Source organism: Ambystoma mexicanum, chromosome 12 (genome assembly GCF_040938575.1).
Source record: "Ambystoma mexicanum isolate Mex_15411 chromosome 12, UKY_AmexF1_1, whole genome shotgun sequence".
Classification (NCBI taxonomy): Eukaryota; Metazoa; Chordata; class Amphibia; order Caudata; family Ambystomatidae; genus Ambystoma; species Ambystoma mexicanum.
In genome coordinates, this window is record NC_090936.1 from 315,465,120 (window position 1) to 315,482,068 (window position 16,949).

Consider the following 16,949-nt stretch of genomic DNA (forward strand, 5'->3'; position numbering starts at 1 on the left):
GGCGCACATTTCTTACAGCCGCAGAGACGCTACCGCCTGCTTTCTTGTGGCGGTCGTGTTTGTGCCTGTGCGCTGGTTTGAGCGTGCGCTTTTTTCCCCTATTCTATTCCATGAATACGTGTTGTAGGCGAGCGTGTGGGCGTTCCGCGCACTTGTGCCCTGTACTTTCCCCCGTGACGCCCACGTTTTGGCAAGTTGTTCCCCATTCCGAGTGTTACGCCCGTGTTCCGCCTACTTTTGTTGCGTGCGCCGCGCTATGTGCGAATTTCGCTGTGGCCTGTGCGATTTTCGCTGTGACCTGGCGCACGCTGTTAGATGGCCTGTGCGCCAACGTGTGCGGCGCACTTTTTTATCGCACATCCGCTGGTTTTCTCGCGCACGGACTTCCATGAATCGACGTGCGCTGCTTTTCGGGCGATTTTCGCACTTGCACTGCGATTTTCGCTATTCCACTGCGATTCGCACGTTTTTGCCCACTTGCGCCGCGCTAATTATTCCATGAATCGGCCTCTTAATGTTTAAGTATTCAATACTCTGGAATTAGTTTGAGTCCCATAATGTAGTAAAAAAAAAAAAACGAATGCAGCCATCCAAATATGGGTAGGGTGGTTTATTCTTGTCACAGCCGACACGTGTTTCAACCAATCGGTCGTCCTCAAGGCTGTTATGAATATTTGTGATTGTAACAATTATGATATGATATTTTATTTGTATCGCACTCGTACACAGGTGTTGAATAATCTAAACAATGAATAATCATGAACAATGTACGCAATTGTTGATTGGTGATAAATTGTAAACAACAAAATCAGAAGTAGTGGGAAGAAACCCAAAGTGCATTTGTGCAAATAGCAAGAATATTCAATTCAAAATTCATACAATGAAAATAACATTAAAAAGGGTATACATACCCATAGTCAATCAGAGACAGTCAGGGAGGGCAGGAGCAGATATGAGGGAACACGATGTGAATCTTTTAGCATCAAAACATGATTCATTTGGCATCAAGATTGTAGAGTTATATCATTATTTAGAAACAATTCATATTGGTATTCATATTCAGTCTTCCAATTACACCCAATGGAGTCATTATTATATTGATGTTCAAATAGGAGTGAATTAAGAATTACTGGTTTAGCTGTGCATTTATGAGACCCATTGCTAAAGGTTGAGTAACCTATTGTGCATGTTGCAACTCATGCAGGTTGGGATAGCTGAAAAATTCACCAAATAATTCAAGGGATGAATCCTACAAAAGTTGAAATAAGAAGTACACATTTTTGAAATCATGTGGACTCAAAACCAATGAATATTTCAAAATTAGGCGACTAATAAGTAGATGGATCAGTATAAATTGAGAACCTTACCCTAGCAAGTTGTCTGCAACATTCATCTAGTAGTAAAAATAGTCGGTTTGTTGATAATGAGTTGACAATGAGGTACCATTTTCATTTTCTAATGTTAAGGAGCATCATAATTCTTGGCATTGAGCCTGAAAATATAGATAAAACCAATTGTCTGTATGGACTCCATGTAGAACAAATGACTGAGAGAGAATTCTAATTTATATGACACATTGCATTTACAATTCTTTTCTCTCACCTGTGGGCGTATTATGTAGAAAATAGCAGGTGATGCGTGTTGGCCTGATCGAGTGATGTGTTCCAAAAATGAAGGGTCCTAATACATAAAATGACAAGGAGATGAAGAATCACATAACCTGTGTGTTGTGTAAGCTAATAAACAAAGGGAATTGATTATTTATCATAGTTTACCTCTAGCCACATGTTTGGGATGAATCCCGAGTTTGCTGTCTGCAGGAAAATGACCACGCTGTCCTGGTGCATTGATTAATGATCTCGCAAGGGCATCTGGTGTCATGCATAAACGCATGACGTCACACGCATGCACAATGAGGTGTGTGACATCACGCGCATGCGCAAATGCATGTGCTGATGCCGGTGTAAACAGACGCACCTTTTTATGTACATTATACCATTATTTTCAAAACAAGGTAAATACCTAACATATATGTGATGAAATTATAGGAAAATAGAACTTATTGCGAAATGGATAGGAATTGGTCCAATATTAACTAAATAGAAATCCGATTTGCCGATAAAAGATCAAGGTGGATATCTTGCATTCATGAGATGGGAAATTGATATAAGATCATATTGTGAAATGTTTATAAATGGGTCTACTGATAACTAAATAGAAATCCAATGTAGCGATAAAAGGTCAAGGGGATAAATGCCTGTGTCAACATACTCATATAATGTGAACAATGTGGATTAAAGTGGGTGTCACCTATGTTAATAGAGATTGGATAGTATGTATGGCTCATTATCATTAATGCATCACTTGGGAATTTAGGAAAAGTGATAAGATTATAGAGGCATTAATAGTGTTTGGATGGGTCTCATCAAGGCAGAACCAATATTTGTAAATTACAAAAGAAAGTACATGTCCAAATTCATAAGAAAACATTCATCTCATGGTCCGCGTTCAATCCATGTTGGACACATCGTAAACTACAAATGGTCTTTGCTTCCATTTGTCTCAGTTTAAGTTTCAAATCTCCTCCTCTCTTGCCAATAGAGGCTTTCTTTAGACCGATGAATCCTATGTCCTCCACATTGTCCATTTGATGGCATTCTTGCCAGTGAGTGGCCAATGGTAACAAGTGGACTTGTTTATCGAGGCTGCAGAGATGTTCTTGAATTCGAGTGTGGAGCTGCCTAATGGTACTGCCTATATATACCTTTCGGCAGACACATACAATTACATAGACCACAAACTTTGTCCTACAGTTGTTTAAGTCAGAAATCATCGTCTTTATACCTAGCTGTGTAGTGAATTCATTGCAGTCCGAATGTGCATTGTCACTCAATACTTGGATAACTCACAGGCAAGTTTCCCGGGGCACACGTTTATGACACTATTGAGTGCGCTCTCTAGTTTTCCCCTATTAGCCATGGGAATATAAGGTTCACAAAGGACATAGCTTACACTTAACCTTGGGACAAATGCGATTTGGACTTCTGTGGGTGCCGTTGGCCGCGCTTTTTGGGTTTTCTCATTAAACTTTTACTGCACACTTATCTATTCAGATAAGTAGCAGAGCGTCAATTGAATGTGACTAACTAGGTCGTGTATTTTTGTGTTCTTCTATCTGCCTCCTCTCATGCTCTTCACACGATTGAATTCAATTTTGGGTATTTAAACAATCTAATATACCTATCATATCTGGAAATATCCAATTGTTCATAATGTGCTAATAATTCATGATTTGTGATGATTTTTGAATAATTTATTTTGTTTTTTGTATCATTTGAATTGTAACTTTACTTTCTGGCATTATTGTATTTCATTTATGGCCCTGTCAGACTTGAAGACGACTCTGGTCGAAACACATGTCGGCTGACTTTTTTTGAGGAAATTAAACAACTTTTTGTTGCAAACTCTACATACATGGCACAGAGATTTTAATCTGTAATCAGCAAATTCTTGGGCAGCGCGCGTCATGCAAATCTTGTAATTCTAAGTCCGTACAATTTTGAGGTGTTTATGGGTGCACTCACTCCTTGATTTGGTGACGCAGCCGCCCGCTTTCAAAGGGATTAGTCATGTATTCACACTTTATAAGGACCAACCCCCATACTCATAAATGAAAGTTATATGAGCATAACATTCATTGAGAATTCTCAAGCCAAACCTGTAAGTGCTGTGGATGGAAAACCTCTGACCCTGGAGAATGTTACTCAAATGCTGAAATGTGATGGCTTGTGAAATCACTCAGAAGAGATCAATTCTTAACCATTTGATGCCCAAGACTTTAAAGTTTCCTTGCCCTGCCCTCCGTGTTAGACATAATCCCAGTATTAATTGTAATTGAGAGGTTGCTTAGCTAGGAAATAGGACACTTCCAGTACCTTCCCCATTTTACAAAAAATCTTATCAACAAGCAATCTAGTTTATGTCTCTGTTTTGCAGGAATAACACGATTTTCATTACTTTTAAGTGAAATGGGGTCAGAGGTTTTACCTCCATGTCAGCCTTATGATAGTCCAGTGCACCTCAAGCTTGGAGTAGTGCTTTCTTCAGGAACTATATATGCCCTTAAGGGAAAGGGATAATAGACTGTGGAAGAATATACATGCGACAACCTTCATAAGGGACATCTATAGCCTTCTACATGACAGCAAGGTCCATCCTGATTTTAATTTCAGAGAGGGAGTCAGACCATTTGTGGATCATGGAGACCCTAATTCAAAGAACAAACACAACAAATACCCACTAGCTCTCATTCTGGTATTATTAGAACAAACCAAGGGTGACCGATTGTTCATCAAATTAGATTTTGGAGGAACATGTAAACTGGTGAGGGTGAGGGAATGTTATCAATGGAAGACAGCATTAAGCTAGGGATTATATATTCTGGTTACTTGGTTATGCCTTTCAGATATTATAATGCATCCATCAACGCCAAAGATTTATATATGAGGTGTCCCAGTCTACAGTATCACCTTCATTGTAGTCTATCTAGATGACATCCAGATTAATTCTCCTTTCCACCAGGAGCATGTGAACCCTGTGCAATTGGTCTTGCAGTGACTATGAGAAAATCACTTTTATGTCATGGTGTCAGAGTGTCAATTCCATAAAACAAGAATGACATCTTTGGGATGATATGTACTGTCACCAGAAGGCATTGAAATGGATCAAAGTAAAGCTCAATAATATTGGATTTCCCATCACCGCAAGATGCCAGGGACATCTAAAGGTTTATGTACTTTACCTCCTTTATTAGGAGATTCACATTGAAGTAATAAAGGTACCTAATTTAACCAATAAAGGTACCTCATTTAGTTAAACAGGAACTCTATTCTACAAACTCCAGCCCCAGCTCCTTTATATATTCTGCAGGCAGGTGCATCTGATAATGCTGTAGGTGGCACTATTCTGTCCAAGAGACCTGTCGAGGAGACATACTTAGCCAATGGCCACATGTCAGTTAAGACCATCCGGGAGTAATTAGACCATATAAGAAAAATGTGCTATTGCTGTAAGGAATGCTTTTTTGAGTGGAGACCTGTACTGGAAGGAATGGTATGCCACACATTATCATTCTTGAGAGAGGAAGTCTAGTTGTTGTTGCTATTTGCAGATGGATTCATTGTGTTGGGTGAGTCTGATTCAATATATTAACTTTTTTGGGTCTTTGTGCAAGTCATGCTCCCGCAAGGTGGTTGTGATACTTTAACTTGCCTAATCTGTCATTTTGTGCATTGTGGGGATCTTTGGAACCCTTAGTGTGACACAGAGCCACAGATCTTCACAATATACTGTGTTCCTGCTTCTGTGGTCTGCCAAGCCGGTAGTCAGGTGCACTGATCATGTAGACTTTAAAATGAAACTCGAGAGCTGCCTCTGTTGGTTGATGTGCCCATGAATGCATGTTTAAGTTGATAGCATGGTGAGGTTGTTTTACAGGGACCAAAGCATGTTCTCAAAGGTGGAGGTTTGGGTTCTAGCTGTGCTGCTAGCTCCCTTTACCTGGGCTTCTGGGGGATTATGGGAGACAGGGATTCTTGACGATGCATTGATGGAGTTCTCATGTAACAGTTCCCTGCTAAGTGACTGGGCCACAGTGCTGTGCCCTGTGAGATCCCCCATATACAGACTCTTAAGCCATCAGCCTGAAGCTTATGTGTGTCCCTAACCCATAGGGCCATTTCACTGCCAGGAGTCAGTGCCCGGCAGGGGACATCTGTTACAGAACCTTTTTTTAAAGTGATTGAACCTGATTTTGGAGCTGGGTGTTAAATTGCCTTCATGGTGCATTTATTTAATTGAATTCAAGAAATTGCTACAATGAATATGCTAGTCTTTTGGAGGCTGATGAGACTATTGTGCCATGAATGTCGGGTTTGCACGGCGAATACTATTTTAGGTGGCAGCATATTGTGCTCAATTAAACAGTTCATTACTGGAGCTCACTGTGTCACAGCCATGTGAATCAATGTGGCTATATTTCAGTTTGTGATGTAACATTTTGCTATTATGCTACAAGAGGGAATCTTCTGAAATTAATGATTTGGAACATCAGGCAATAGAGTGTATGTTGTTATTTTATATTACAACACTAGCCCCTATCTACTTTCTATCCGCATGCATTTCTTTTTCAGATATGGAAAATCTGAAAATATAGTATGGCTAAGCCTTGATCCTGCTAAATCTAGAAAACGAGTTCTCAAATCATATGAAGACATAGAAACAATAGTCAAAAATGATCCCAACAGCCAAGACATTTTGAAAAACAACATACTAGACACATACTACCCAAACAGAAGTACCACTTTGGAAACCGTCTATACCACATAGTCCAAAACTTCACATACAAAACTAATATTAAACCAGATGAGAAGGAAGGTAGATATAGAGTGGAAAATTGTGAAGGCAGCTTAGTGAAACTTAACAAACGAAGCTTAATTAATCATATCAAATTGGGCCTCATTAGGACCCTGGCGCTAAGTGTTTAACGGCGCCGTAAAAGGCTGTGGTGCCGTTAAACACTTAGCGCCTTACTACGAGGTCCCTTTGTGGGACCCGACCTGAATGGCTGGTCTAGACCAGCCGTTAAAGTAGGGACCCGAAAAAGGGACCTTGGTGCTAAGTACGGTACCGCAGTTTGCCGTACCGTACTTAGCGCCTTCCCCATTCCCATAGAGCACTATGGGGCGAAAATGGAAATGGGAAGTGCCATGGCTCAATGGGGAATTACCGCCCCGCCAAACTTGGAATGGGGTGGTAATTCCCCATTGAACCATGGCGGACCTGTTACAACACTGGCACCAACCATAGTGCTAATAGCGCCATGGTTTAGCGCCGGTGTTGTAATGAGGGCCATTGTCATTAAAAACTCCTCAACATAAAGAACTGTATTACATGTCCCTGCTACAACTTTTTAAACCATGGAGAAAAGAAGAAGATTTACTAGATACCTACGACTCCTATGAAGACGCTTACAAATCAAATGAAAGCACTATAACAGATGTAAACTGTACACAGTACAAAACATTGTTGCACAATGACCAGCAACAAGAAGAAGAACTCCAGGCGCAACTAGATGTGGACATTCCTGACAGTAGTCAACCTTCTGTAACACAAAGCCAAGAACCACTTGGACAGCCACTAATAGCAAATGAGGCAGAATTAGTCATGACTGAAGTAGAAAACACCATGGGGGTCATTCCCGAGTTGGGTGGTAGGGGATACCGGGCACCGGTAAGGAGACCCGTGCTGGTAATCCCCTACCGCCCAATTCTGAGGTCCCCTAACGGGAACCGCAAGGGACGTGTGGTCGGACCACACGTCCCTTACGGGTCCCGTTAGGGGGCCAGGCCGCTAATTATGGGCCTGCCATTAGCAGGCCGTAAATAGCGCCTTCCCCATTCCCATTGAGCCCTATGGGGGCTCAAATGGGAATGGGGAATGGTTGGTGCAATGAGGACTTACCGGTCCTGCCAGGGTCGGACTAGACCGGTAAGTCCCCATTGCACCACACCGGACTCGGTCCCGTTATTGGAGACAGTCATGGCGCAAATAGCGCCATGACTACCTCCAATCTTGGAATGACCCCCCATATGCCAGTATGAGCGATCTACAGAAGACTTTGCTCTACTAATATCACAACTAAACAATGAGCAGCGTAGCATTTTCCAAGAAATAACAAAACAAATTGAACATGGTGTGCATCATGAAAGTAAAAATTGTACTTGCCAAGAGTACAAACCTATACGTGAGTGGTCAAGTTGGTTCAGGCAAAGCGTTCTGAATCAAAATCATCAGCAAGTTCCTCCAACAATTGACAAACAACTAACTGTCAGCTGTTGTAACTGCCCCCACAGGTTTAGCTGCCTTCAACATAAGCAGTGTCACTTTACACCGATTACTACTCCTTCCAGTAGAAGACCAAAACAAATTAGACTATTACAAACTTTCTCCAGAAGCTGCAATGGAACTACGCAACATTTTCAAACAAATGAAAATGCTGCTAATAGATGAGGTAAGCATGGTTTCCAATCTAATGTTAGCCTTCATTCACCTCAGATTACAAGAGGTCCTGAAAACAGACTATGAAGAACTCTTTGGAGGAAAACACATTATAGTTTTAGTTTTTAGAGATCTTCTTCAATTAACACCAGTTAAAGGTGAACCTATTTTTAAAACCTTGGGGTACAAACTATGCCGTAAAACTCTTGGCAGCAGGGGAAATGTCAACTTTTGGCAACATTTCCAATACAAAGAATTAACTGAAAACGTGCATCACTCTGCAGACCTCACATACGCCAACAGTTGGTGTACTATCTCAAGAAGCACAATCTATATTAAAATCCAGGCACGTCCATGCACTCTATGGCCATACGTCATGTGCTACTGATGTCATGGAACAATTAGCACACAAAAATGTAAACTGTATGTCCTTGATGCCAACTCTTGCAAGCTGTTCAAAATTTATTGAAACAATGTTAAAAAAAGAAATGCAACCAATACTTCAAATTTGCTCCACAGACAAACTGGATGTACATGGTATGAGACTACCCATGTGTCAACAAGCCACAACAAGGCTAAATACCCTAAAAAACTCTATCTCTAACACAGCTGGTTTGGTGAAAATATTAAAATGATTTTTAAACTGTAGAGTAATACTTAAACATAACCTTGACGTCGACCAAGGACCAGTTAATGGAGCACTTGGTACAGCTGTTGGCTTTCAAACATAACCACGTGACAACAACATTCAGTTTGTCAATATTCTCTTTGACAAACTATCAGAAGTTAAAAGAATAGGATGCTCAACAGCCCGATTCCTTCTTTTCAAAGACATGTATGTACACAGAGAACACTTTTCTCTAACTCTAGCATACGCAGTCACCCTTCACAAATCACAAGATCTTACCCTAGATAAAGCATTGATAGATATTGGTAGCACAGTGTTTAAAGAAGGCATGAGCTACGTAGCACTATCACGCTTAAGTCCACTTGACAGCCTATTTCTAATCGTTCACTCTACGCCTCCATCTAAAAACCTATCCTGTTCTGCAAAAAGCAAAACTTTGTAAAAGAAAACTATGTCAGACTCAAATTATGCAGGCTCTCACACCAATTACTCCAAAGAAATTAAAAGAAGCTAATACTTCATCAAGGACCACAACCAAAGAAAAATCTACTGCACAAACAAAGTCAACTACCTCTTCAAAGAAACAATGCTCACTCCGAACAAATGACTTGGACACAGAACTGTCAAGTCCATTCAAATACAACTGATGTAAATTGCTATGCAAATGTAGCAATCAATATTCTATTCAATTGCCACCAATTATTGACAACATTTACTTACATGGGACAGACCAATTGTGTTTGCAAATGTTAGTCCTTCAGAGAAATGCAAACAACAATCCTGACAACACTTACAATGTTTCTGGAATAAGGCAGGAATTGGACTACTGTGCTGGAATGGTCAAATTCACTATAAACACACAAGAAGATCCACAAGAATTTCTAATGTACTTACTACAAGTACTAGAAAACAAAAACATTCCTATAAATGAAATCTTTCAGATTTCATACATGTGGAAACATACATGCACTCTTTGCAGCCATGTCGCACAAGAAGAAGTTTGCAATGAACGCTGTGTGTATGTATCCATACCTAACTGTGAATACATTACATTTCAGCAACTTGTACAAAATGCAAACCATGGCAGTTTATGTACTACCTGCAATTCAGATAATGGCTCCACCTTACAAATACAGACACATAGCAAATACGCAATAGTAATGCTTTTACGTTACAACAGAGATTACGAGCAAATCTTGTAAACGCTTACTTAATATTCTTGACACCAAAATGTAATAACGAATCTATGTATGAACATCAACAAAACTTCAACTTCAAAACTATAAGCAGTTAGAATATGCCAACAGGTATCTAACTACCCCAAGATTATTCAACAAGCAAACAGATAAATGAATACCAGTAAAATGAAACAAGGAATAAACAGTTAGAATATGCCAACAGGTATCTAACTGCCCCAAAAATCTACAACAAGCAAACAGATAGATGAATACCACTAAAATGGAAAAAGAAATAAACAATTAGAATACACCAACTGCTATCTAATTGCAACAATACTACCACCACTTCCAAATCAAAAACCATACACCTATTCAATTCCTCCTATTGAAATCAATGAAAGTAATATATTGTGCCACAATGTAGAAAGTTTTTTTTTAATCCAGCATGGATTTTTTTTCACACAGACCCAATGATTTAATGAACAAACACAGGAACTGAGCAAATTGAACAGTGCACTGGTTTGAACTATAGTACTTCTAAAGTACTAACTATGAGGGTCGACAAAATACAGAAATGTCTACTATGCAATGCAATTCTTTTTATAAACTACCTACACTAACATGTGATATTTTCTTTTATCACAGTGATTGAAAAAAAATGTATGCTCCAACTACCCATGTCATGAAAAAACTGCATACAACCACAAAAAGTCAAACAGTAAGTATATTACTTTTTATTTTTTTATTTTTTTATTTTTTCATTTAGTTTGTACAAACTTTTGAAAAAAGAAAATTCTTACATTATCATTATCATGCTCTTCCCTAGCAGACTTAGTTTGTAAAATCTTAAATAAATATTTCTTGTAAAACTTTTTGCAATTTCATCGGAAGCCGCTCCCTTTCACTCCACTCCATCATAATCTGTCTAGGGCCACTTGGCCCTTCTGGGGATCTCGCCGGCTTCAGCCTATTTCTTTTGGAAACATGCAATTTCCTGCATTTCTTACTCCATTTCTCGCATCTTAATTTCCATCTGTTGTAGAAACAATGTGAGCGCCAGCGATGATTTTTTATGGGCGCTACAATGTAAGCGGCACCACCACTCTTCCTCGCTATATGTTGCGACTATGGGCCTCATTACGACCCAGGCGGTAAGTTACCGCCTGGGTCGTTCCCTTACCACCATGGTGTAAACTACGTTTACACCATGGTGGATGGCGGATTTACCGCCCCATTCCAAGGTGAGTGGGGCAGTAAATCCCCATTTCCCATTTTACCCTTCCCCATTCCCATTTTTGCCCCATAGTGCATAATGGGAGTGGGGAAGGCGCTAATTACGCTACCGTAAATTACGGTGGCGTAATTAGCACCATGGTCCCTTAGCGCCATGGATTTTAACGCCTGCAAAAAGCAGGCGTTAATATCACCATGGCGCTAACGGACCTTGTAATCAGGCGTTAAGGGTCGGCGCCGTTTACGGCGCCGTTAACCCGTTAACGCCTGATTCGTAATGAGGCCCTATATCTCTTTCGGTAGCCAAATATTTCGTTCTCAGAGCTTTGAGTTCACTGCAATACAGGATCAAGTGTTTCAACGATTCATTCTCTATTTGGCAGAAGCGGCATTTTAAATCCTTGTTCAGCCGTTTCTTTCTGTGCATTTCCACTTCTCTTGTTTCGTACAAGTTCAGCCTAAATCCTAGGTAAGATCTTCTTAGAATTTTGCATGGAAACATTTCCAAATATTGTAATGTCTGCACTCTTCCCTTTGCTTCGCCAGGATGATTTGTCATACATTTGTGGGAGTTTCTTTTCTCAATTTTTTTGATCCAGTCGTGTTCCATTACTTTCTTTTTCACAGCGTTTGGATTGGTGGTCAACTGGTTCTCCTCTGCTCCTAGCTCTTGTAGTATCTTTTTGCAATTCAGTCTCTATTGTTGGAGTATCGGCTTTGGCTGCTCTTTTTCATGCTCTGCCGGTATTTTGAACTGTGGAGCTGAGACCTCAATTGTCTTGCTGTATAGGGTCAGCATGTTCCCAGTGATTTTTGCATCCAGAGTTGGTACTCCTACTTCATAAAGTACACATGCCATTGGATAGGTTGTTGGAATTTGCAGAATCTTTTCCAAAACGACCCCTCGCACCTTGACCATATTTCGCTTGAGCATCCAAACATGCATTCCGCTCCAAATATAAGGGCTGGAATTACCTTGCTTTTATAGAAATTTATCACAGGCTTGAAAGAGAATTTCCCATACTTGTTGTGGACTGCCCATGCTTGTGCCGTTAATTGCTTACATTTACTTATCGTTTGATATACCATTGGATCGTCACGTAAACTGGAATTAATGTGTACTCCCAGGTATCTACTGCTCTTCACTTTTTGGATTTTTTCTTTCCCCATTGACCACTGGAATTGATGTTTTCTTGGGTCTGCCCCTTTTAGATTTTCAAAGGTCAGGATCTCTGATTTTGCCGTGTTGACTTCTAGGCCCATCTTCGGCGTGTATTCTTTCAGAGCCGATAACTTGCGTTGCAGGCCTATTGGAGTAAGGTCTAATATCGCAATATCATCTGCGTATAGGAGCCAGCTGACTTCAGTTCCATTCAATGTAAGGGGGGTACTTCTCACTTCTTCAAATGCTTTTCCCACCTCGGATACGTAGAAGTTAAATAGTGTTGCGCCTAGGGGGCAGCCTTGCTTTATTCCCCTGGCAGTTGGTATTGCGTTTGAATAGTTGCCTTGTGTGTCTAGCCGAATTTTAACTGTCGTTTCCGAGTACAATTCTCTTATTGCCAAGATGAGACTCATGGGGCATCCTCGATCTTTCAGGTTCTGCCAAAGAATTTTGCGATCTACTCCGTCAAACGCTTGGGGCCAGGTCTATAAAGGCTAGGTACACCTTCTGTCCCGATCTAATCGCTTCCATTTTTAGCAAATTTAGTATTAACAGATTTAGGGTGCACCCTACACCCTTAACAAAGCCTGTCTGTCTGATGTCAATTGAGTTACTTTCCTTCAGCCAGGCGTTCAACTTTTGAAGTAACATGGTAGCGAAGATCTTCCCCACTACGTCCAACAGGGCGATTGGCCGGTTATTCGTTGGTGTTAGCCGACATCCTTTTTTAAAGATCGGTACTATTATACCTTCTTTCCATGTCAGTGGTATTTTTGCTTCTTGCGTAATGTTTCGAAATAGCCTGTCACAGAATAAGGACCATTCCTCTATGTTTTCTTTCAACATCTGATTTGATAGTCCATCTGGCCCTGCTGCCCTTGACTCACTGCATTTCTTTATACAGTCGTGTATCTCCTTATGTTCAAAGCTTAAGTCCCATGGTTGGATTTTGGGAAACTCTGGTGATTTGGATGCCATTTTCTTCTCAAATAAGGAGCTGTAATGTGTTTCCCATTGGCTTTCTGTAACCATGTTTTTGGTCATTGCCTTTTGCGGATTGTCCACTTCATTTATTAATGACCAAAAACCTCTGGTATTTCGCTGTCCTAGGGTCTTCAACATGGTTTCAGCATCCTTTTGGTCCAGCACTGCTCTATGGATTTTCACCCAGTTCCTGTAGTTATTTTTCAGTGATCTCAACTTTCGCTTCTGTTCTTCCTCGTTTACGTTTCCTATCTTTCTGCAGTTTTTCCTTAGAGCTCTTTTTTTTCAGCTATTTCTATATCATACATATGTTTCTTGTAGAACGGTTTCCCCTGGCAGTTGACTTTCAGTCTGTAAATTTCCATAAATTCTCTATATTCAATTAAATGGTCATTCAGGGCGCTAGGGTGGGGTTTTATGCCATCTGTCAGTGTCTTTATATCTTTGGCTATCATTCTCAGCCGTGTTCTGCCCGGCTCCAATTCAAATGGTTGATTTGGTTGTACCTTTTTCTTGAGAGTGGGTTGATTCCAGGTGAGAGAGACTAAATTATGATCGCTATGGGTGGTTTTTATCACCTTCATTGATGTTATTTCTTCTGCCATTCCCTCGGGTACAAAAAAGTAATCAAGGATTGACTTTTGCTGCCTTCTCTCCCATGTCTCCACTGCTGGAATATCACCCATTATATTCCCGTTCATCATATTTAATGCACGATCCTCCATCTCTTCCAGCCATGTTCTTTTTTTTTACCTCATTTATTGATATTTTTGTCTTCCCAGTTTTTTTTTCCGTGTAATTCTAGTAATTTTAGATTGAGATTACCACATATGACCGTGTTCAGTTCTCTCTCAGTCGACATCACATTGTCTACCGCATCCAGCAGGTCGTCCATTAGATTTCCTTGTTTTGGATCTTGGTGATTCCAGTAGATATTGAATATGTGTACTATTTTTTTCTGTGTTCCATTTGCTATTTTTGATTCTATTTTTGCGTATTGTATGTTGCTTGAATGATTTCTCATCTCTCGTATTTCAAAACCACTCCTGCGATTCACCAGAATTAACTGGCATGACATGGGTCTACCCTTTTTCTTGACTATCGCAGGGTTCATGGCCACCTCGAACCCATCAATACACGGGCAAGTCGACAGCCAAGTTTCTTTCAAACACAGGATGTCACATTTTCTTAACATTTCATTTGAACTGTTTGCAAGATGGGCAAAACCTCTGGTATTCCATGTTGCCCATATTACTTTATTTCGTCCTTCTTGGCGTTAGCTTCTCGATGGATCATTTAGGGCCTTTGCTAACCATGCCCATTGATGTTCTTCTTCCACACTACTTTCACTGTTTCCATTGGAGTCCTGATTACTTGGGCCTGCTTTTGCTTGTACGTTAGATACTGTGATTTCAATTTTTGCTCCTTTTGGCTCTTCACTTCTTATTGACGAGTCTCTCCAGATTTCTTCAGCCACCAATGATATTTCCTCGCTCACGTTTTTTTTGGGTAGGTGGATGGGGGACTGAGGGCTATTCATCTGTAGACACTCCTTTGTTGCGAGTAGATTGTCTACTTCATAAATCTGGAAACCCGCTTCCATTATTTGTCTTTCGCACCTCATAATCAGTTGAATTATCTTTAGCGATTCTATATGTAGCAATGCGCTTGATCGACCAAGTTCGTTTATCAATTCCACACGACTTAGTTCTGCACTTCTGATTGCCCGAAGAATCGCAATCGATTGGAAAAGATTTAGTACGGTGTTTCGGTTAAGCGTCTTGTCGCTCTTTTTTGGTTCAATCCTTTCAATCAGTAATCTGAAATGTGTTGTAGCCTCCTTCGCACAGTTCTGGACTTGTCCAGTTTTGTTTGTTGAGCTGTTATCCAGTCTCTTATTCTTTGCACTTGTTTCTTCCATAGTTGTTAAGTTTTTACTCCCTCTTAACATTGGAGATTTACACTCTGGTTGATTCAGTCTTGGTTTAGCTTCCATCTGCATCAGTTTTCTGTTCGTCCCTTGCTCCAATTTATTTTTCATCAGGCTAATTTTCAATTTTTCTTCTATGGTATAGAAGGGTTTAATCTACACTGTGTCTTCTTCACTCAGACTTACTTGGTCATTGTTTTGCTTCTCCGGTGATCTAATTAAGCGGATGACTCTCTTACTTGTCAATTCCTCCTTCTGGCCCTCCTTCTCCTCTACCTTTGGTGTGTGTTCTTTTAATCCCTCAAACCTTTTTGTTGGGGACATCTCTACGACACTTGCCGTCCTATCTTCATTGTCATTGTGTATGCTGTATACTGATATGTTCATCAGTTCATCTTCGTCACACTCTTGGGTCTGTCCAATTGTGGTCTGGTTATTCTTTTGCCCTTTTTCTTTTAAGTTAGTTGTTCCTTGCTTATCACTTAGCTCACTGGGTCCCGTTTTTTTAACTTCCTTGGGCATCTCTGTGTTGTTTATTGTCAGATTTAGGGCCTTGATGTTTCTGAAAAGGTTTGCAGAACTTTTGCCATTTTTGTTCTTTGGTGCGGCCATATATTTTTTTTTTTTTTACATTTCCCTTGTCTGATGTTGCAATTTTTTTGGGGATTTTCACTGTTCTTAGGATTTGATGTCTGCTGTTTTTCAAATATCTCAAACCACTCTTGATCGGGACTCCTAGCCTTGGATATACTCTGCTTTGGTGATGAACCACTTGCCTTGTTGTCCTCACACTCGGCAATGATTATCACGGGGGTTGCAGTGTCGGCTGATACGGGGATCCCCTCTTTTCTTGGGCCCTCGCTCATGTCTTCAGCTCTAGGGGATCCTTTGGGAGACCCTAGCACTTTGTTCTCTGCGTTATCGGGACTCTTGTCATCTGACACCTGCTGCACTTCCTTTGCCTGGATACCAGGCCTTTTTTCTTCTCGCTCTGGCTTCTCAATGTCGGTGTTTTCAGAGATGAGACCTTTGTCAGATCTTATTTTGTCAGACTTAGCTGTTCTGCTTTTGTTTGATAACGTTTGTTCCTTTATTTGCTCTGGCAGGGTTTGGCACCCCTGCTCTACTTGGGCCGCTTTGCATGGTTCCGGTGATTGTAGCTTGTTTGGCAACCTCTGCTAGCAGCGGTTTATCCTCGGCGTTACTTTTTAAGGCTTCTTTCAGCGAAGTGGTTGCATGTTCGTATCCGCGACATGTCCTTTTGTTTTGGAGGGCCATTTCGAGCATGTCGCTTTCGATTTTGATCACTTTTGTATTTAGAAGTGCAATCAATGTGTTCTGATCTTTGCACGTGTCATTGAGTTGCTCATAGAGCTTTGTTAGTGGTGTTACAGCTATTGTTGTAGCCGACATCAAAATTGGTCGGAGTTCGTTCACCACTTTTTCAATTGCCGCTTTCAAAGTCAAAATTCTATCTCTTGCTTTTCTCAGGGGTAATTTAATGTTTTTGTTTTTTGTCTGGGCTTCGCATCCAATTTCTGTATCAATCTACATGGATCCTGGTGAGGACGCGAGTGTCTCCTGATCGGGCACTCTGCATTTAATTAATTCATTACTACAGGAGGCAGGATCGCTATTTGTCTCTAGCCTTTTATTCTTTAAACGTTTTTGAGAGTGGTAGAATTCAGACTCAGAGCTGGTTGCTTGAGGGAAGTTCTTAAGCTGCCCTTCCTTCCTTGTCGCTTTCCTCTTCCACATTTGGTGTCTTGCGAC